The following is a 6,377-nucleotide window of genomic DNA, read 5'->3' as shown; positions in this document are numbered from 1 at the left end:
CAGACTTTAAACAATGGATTATATAAGTATTTAAGTGCAATCAACATAAGGGAGGAAAAGTACAGGGTGCTTTGAGAATGTCCAGTTGGAGGTTCAGCTGGTCTATAGTGTCAGGAAAGGTTTGCTCCGAGAAAGGGACATTTGACATTAGGCAATAGGGTAGGGGAAGTGCGCCAGGAAAGAGAACCACGTCTTGTCAAAGTCCACAGGTGGTACATGTGGGGAAGAGAAGAAACTCCTGGTTGTTTGGGACACAAAGTAAGGGGAACAATGGGCCAAATGAGGCTAGACAGGTGGCAGAAGCCAGAAGTGACTTTGTAGGCCAGCCCTTCTTTTTTTATTTTTAATTGTGGTAAAATGCATAAAACATAAAATTTGCCATCTTAGGCGTACCCAGCTGGCTCAGTTGGAAGAGCATGTGGCTGTTGATCTCAGGGTTGTGAGTTAGCCCCAAGTTGGATGCAGCGGTTACTCAAAAAATAAAAAATAAAAACTTTTTTAAAAATGTACCATCTTAACCGTTTTTATGTATATGGTTTAGTGGCATAAACTACATTCACATTATTGTGCTACCATCACCACCATTCATCTCCAGAACTCTTTTCCTCTTGCAAAGCTGAAACTCCGTACCCATTAAACAATAACTTCTCATTTTCCTCCTCTCTCCAGTCCTGGGCAACCACCATTCTACATTCTGTCTCTATGAATTTGCCTGTTCTAGGTACCTCAGAGAAGAGTAATCAAACAGCATTTGTCTTTTTATGACAGGCTTATCTCACTTAGCATAATGTCCTCAATGTTCATCCATGTTGTAGCATGTTCCAGAATTTCCTTGGGTCAGCCATTCTTTTTTTTTAATGATTTTTTATTATATTATGTTAGTCACCATACAGTACATCCCCGGTTTCCGATGTAAGTGGGTCAGCCATTCTTAAACTGTAATTCTGCTGCTCTTTGGACCTACTTTGATTAGTAAGGTTGTAGACCATATTAAAATCTCAGGATACAATCTTGAAATCTTAATCTTTGTGCTTTTCTTTTTTTTTGCCTTACCTTTCCTAGCTCTTCCACCAGGAGACAAGAGCATCCATGTTTGTATTGGTTTCCTAGAGCTGCCATAACAAAATAATACATACTGAATGGCTTGAAACAACAGATATTTATCCTCTCACAGCTCAGGAGGACAGAAGTTCAAAATCAAGGTATTGGCAACGTTAGTTCCTTCAGGAGGCTCTAAGGAAGAATCTGATCCATGCCTCTCTCCTAGTTTCTGGTGGTTGCTGGCAATCCTTGGTGTTCCTTGGTTCCTAGATCCATCATTCCAATCTCTGCCTCCATCTTCACATGGCCTTCTCCCTGTGTGTTTGTCTTCTGTGTCTTTGTGTTCAAAATTCCCTCTTCTAATAAGGCCACCAATCATTGGATTTAAGGTCCAACCTAATACAGGATGACCTCATTTTAACTTGATTATATCTATAAAGATAGTATTTTCAAATGAGGTCATATTCGTAGGTTCTGAGTGCACATAATTTTGTAGGGAGGACCATTCAATGCAGTACATTATTGCCTCAAAGGGAATTTGGAATTAGAATTGTTAGAGAAGAAACATAAAGAGAAAGAGGTAGAAAATGTTCAGTTTTTTGTTTTGCTCCTAATTTAGGCTTTTGTGCAAAGATAATGCATTTTGACTCTGTGCAAAAGAGAAATCCTTAATTAGAGCAGAACATATTATAATAAAGATTGAAAAGAGAAGACAGGAAAATAGAGGCCACCTTGTAGGGTTCTCCCCTACCAGATGCCCAATACTACTTGACAGTCACTTAATCTGGTCTGGGGGAGGAAAGAGTAGTGGCAGTGACCTTAGAGGAGGTTAAGAGGTCTAAGAAGAAAGGATTGAATGGGAGGGGGACCATGAAGAAAAGCAGGCACAGGGTAAAAACAGTGTCAAGAACTGTTGGTGGCAGCTCAGGGAAGCCCCAGTGAAAAATGACTGCTCCTGATGTATGTAGCAATGGGAGTGGCTATGGCACCTCGCAGGGCAATGCAAAGTAGCAGAAAATGGGCCCAGAAATCTGGGCCAGAATAAATGAGATTCTGCCAAGAATCTTCCGAGATATCGGGGGAGATACTGGATTTTCTAAGTGGATAGAATTTCAGCCATTTTATAAGAACGTTAAAGAACTAGGAGACCATATCAGGCTGTACTTTGTGGGTACATCTAGGCAGAAGGCATTTAGATGACTTTTAGATTTGGCCAGTATCATTGCCTGTCTTGAAGCCCCACAACACTGATACCCCATCATATTCATTCATTCAACAAATGTTTGTTGAGCATCTACCATGTGCTAGGTTCTGGGGTTGCAGGCATAAATAAGACAGGCAAAATCCCTGCCCTTCTTGGTATTTTCTGGTTGGGAAGAAAGACGCTGAACAAATAATTACATAAAAATGCAGGTAGACTTATGAATAGCTTTAGAACTCTTGAGGTGCAAGTAGAGTCATATCTTTTGCATTTCTCCAAAATAAATGAAAACAGGCTTGAGCCTTCATGGGCCAGATTAGCAAAAAATTTAATACCACCCGTTTTGGCTCTTCTCTTCCTCTGGCTTACCCGGAAGGATAAGTCCACAAAGGACTAGACCATAGTCCACAAAGGAGGTTGGCCTGATGTCTATGCCTCAGCAGAGAAAAGTCTCCACTGCCATGCATGACATTGTGCCTCAGTGCCACAATGTATCGCTACTGAACACTGGTCTGTTTCCAACTGGTACTGCTGGTCTACTCCAGAGCAAAGCTTTGCTGATGCCACCTTCCAGCACAGGTCACTATGGTCCTTCAAATATTCCCCAAATTGCAATTCTAAGTAACCATTGTTTCTGGGCTTACACTTAGCTCTTCTTGGAGACCTCACTGCCTCAGAGGCACAGGGTTCAGATTGAATCAGGTATTCGCCCATCACAGAACCTTCTTCTTTCCATTCTCTAGGGATTTATCCCAGGCCTTGGAAGCCTTTCCTTTTCAAGCCCCTGAAATTCCCTTTCATAGGCAAAGTGACTTCATTGCCTGCAAGGAAGAACCAGATCTAATGAACACACAAAGCTTTATTAACCCTTCCTGGGGGGGGGGAATACCTTCCAAACCTCACCCTCCCAAAGAAGACCAAGGTGAGATGGATATTTGTTTGGTTCTTGGCTACCCAGCATTTGTTCCCCATTCTTTTGGTAATAGCACCTTGATTTGAGAAATTTAAATGATCACTTCTCCCACTGGATATAGTCTGGCAGGTCAACCATAGTACATGCCCTCCTCCATTGAGGGAAGGGCAGATGACCCAAACTAGACCAGCTGGATCTTGACTGAGACAGGCTTCTCTGAACTCTAATTTGCATATGAATCACCTGGGAGTCTTGCAGGTTCTGAGTCAGTGAGGCCTGAAATCCTACATTTTTTAAAACCTCCCAGATGATGCCAACAGATCGACCCTTGGAGCAAAAAGAGAGCAGAGTGGGCAAGTGGCTGGAATACCTTCATCCAGATGCAGCAAACCTTAAAAGACTATCAGTCTAGAGCTGCTCTTGATCCGGTCCTCCTTTCTAGAGGAAGGAAGGAGAGGGAAAGCCGGAGGGAGGGAAATAGAATGGGAGGGAAGTAGGGAGGGAGAGTGAGAGCAATTTCCTTTCAACGCCCAACTGGGTCAAAGTACCATTGTCTCTCCCCACAGCCAGCACCAAGTCTTCAGCCTTTAAGTGCTGCTGATGTCATCAAAGACATTCTATTTTGTGAGCCCCTTTGGGAGACTATAAAGGCTCTTGGGCATCTTCAAGGTGGTTGAAAGTTTCTTTGTCCAGCAAAAACTGGAAGAAATCTTTGGGAAACTAAGAGCATAGATGCATGATTGTTCATCTAGCTTTACTGCTTTGGTAAAGAAAGAAGGTCTGCACATCACTAAGATTCTTCGTATTGATGTCAGAGTCTCCATTAATAATCGTTTTGGTCCATTAAGTTGCTGGAAGGCCATGTTTAAAAGATTCGGCATTACAAAATGCAGTAGCTTATCAAAGGGTATGTGGCAGAAGGGAGATATAGTTAAGGGGTGATCTGAACTCCATGTCCCAAGCTTACTGTTCTCACAATTCAGATACACAGCTTCAAGACAAAGTACGAGCTTCTCAGTGTGTACCCAAGATATTGCTACCAGCTCATAAGGACAATTCAGAAAGTTCCTCCTTAAAAGAAAAATAAATAAATAAAAACAGCCTTAACTTCTCCATGAGGGTTAATCTTTGAATAAAACCTTCAAATGAAGCCCTGGTTCCCAGAAATGGAATGAATGCCTAAGGACATAGGCATTATTGTGGATGAGGCCCAGCAGCTGGGAATTCCAGGAACTGTTCAGCTCTGGTTTCTCCCTGGCAAGGTAACAGGACACTCTTATGGGATTTCCATTTAGGGTCATATTTGGTATGGAGCAGATTCCATAGTGAAGGAAGCAAAAAATATGGGTGAGTTTTGCTTATTTGCATTGTTCTCACAATCAATAGTTTCATCTTGCCCAGTATTTTGCCCAAATGACTCTGTCTCTAAGGCTCCAGTAATTTTCTGACAGTGAATGGTATAAAGTATTATGTCGACTCAAACTTTGGTTTACAATAGGCTTATTATTCCATATCACATAGTAATTTATTAGAGTCTACCCATAAAGAGCATAACTTGAATCTGTAAGATTGCATTCATTAGTATTCAGAAAGCTATTTGAGGGTCTCCCCTCAAAATCATTCTTATAAAGTTAGCAGAAGGCCAGCCCAACTTCATCTCTCCACTTATAAATGTGGATTTTGATCAGGATTCTTTGGCTGCAAGTAACAGAAAGTAAGAGAAACTCACAGGATTGAAAGGAAGGCTGGACAGACAAAAGCCCTTTAGGGAACTTGCTAATAGCAGAAAATTATGAACAGGTTCCCCAGGTACCACTCCTGGAAGAAATGAATGAACACCAATCATTTCCCCCATCTTTGCACTGCTAGATACAAAGCCCCAACATCCCAATAGAAAAATAAGCAAGGGATATGAACAGACCATTCACAGATAAGGAAATGTGCAGGAATGAGTGTGAGAGTACACTGTGAAAGACATTAGATGACCAGAGGTGGTCCCTACCCACAGGAGGTCACATACACTATCAGCCTGTGCTCCCTAGGGCAGGGCCCAGGTCCCACTTCCCTCTCCAGGGATCCCCATCAAATGCTTTGCACTAAGTAGTTCTTTTAATCCTCACGACAGCCCTGTAATGTAAGTATGATTATGTATCATTCGTCCAATGAGGAAACTGAGGCTCAGAGAAGGGAGGTGGCCGGCTTTAGGTTGTCTACCTAGGAGATGGCAGAGCTAATGACCTCAAAGTGGTCATTTCCCCTACACATGCTGCCTTGGCTGCTGTATACGGTGTGCAGTTTATGCATGTATGAGAATACCCAATCTAGAGGCTAAGTGGGGACTGGGCTGAAAGCTAACCTGTGATCCACTCAACAAGGCAGCTACCCCTTTGTGAACTTGTGCCTATCCAGTGGAAGGGGCTCATCTTTGTAATTTGTCCAGCCAGGAGAGTGCCTCTTTCACCACATTCAGAGAACAATACTGTATGGGCTAGTAGCAGCCTTACCTGTTGCATCTCCCTGGGGTAGGTTGTGGAGGTGATGGGTAGGGGTGGCTGGGAAGGATGAGACAACATAGGATGAGAGGATATTAGCTTGAGAGAGACTGAGGGAAACAAGATGAAACGTTGCAGGACACCCAGATAGGTACTCAGGGTAGGAGATTATGTATGAAAAAGGACAAGTTAGGGGCATATCCTCTCCCTGGGAATTTACTCAGGCCTGTGCAAGCTTCTTGGTTCAATCAAGGGGCTTGATTTAAGGGTCGTCGAATCTATGGAGCTCTACCTTAGGATCTCAGTTGGAGGGCTCCATTTGGGGGGGGCCTCAGTTTGTGAGGCTCTTCTGGATGGCTAGGTCCTAGATGTAGATGACCCATCCACCATACTGCCCTATCTCTGACCTCCTCATTTCCAACCTTCCTCTCCAGCCACCTCAGCCTCCCAATTTCATAGTCACAGTCTAACCCTTATCCTCAGCAAAAATGGAACCTCCTCTCCAAATCTTGAGTTCAAACATACCACCATCTAATCATCCTTTCCTGGTCCTCTAGCTGATTTACTTTCATACCTATCTTGCATAAGAATTCTTCAAACACATCTCAACCTCTGATGCTTTTACCCCACCACCTTTTCACTGCCCTGCACTCCCCTTGTGCTCTCACTTCCTTCCTTACCTAGTGTGGTAGGCAGAACTCTAAGATGGTCCCCATGATGTCTACCTCCT

This window comes from Ursus maritimus, assembly GCF_017311325.1.
Source record: "Ursus maritimus isolate PB19 chromosome X unlocalized genomic scaffold, ASM1731132v1 scaffold_X1, whole genome shotgun sequence".
Lineage (NCBI taxonomy): Eukaryota > Metazoa > Chordata > Mammalia > Carnivora > Ursidae > Ursus > Ursus maritimus.
This window is presented reverse-complemented; position numbering follows the sequence as displayed.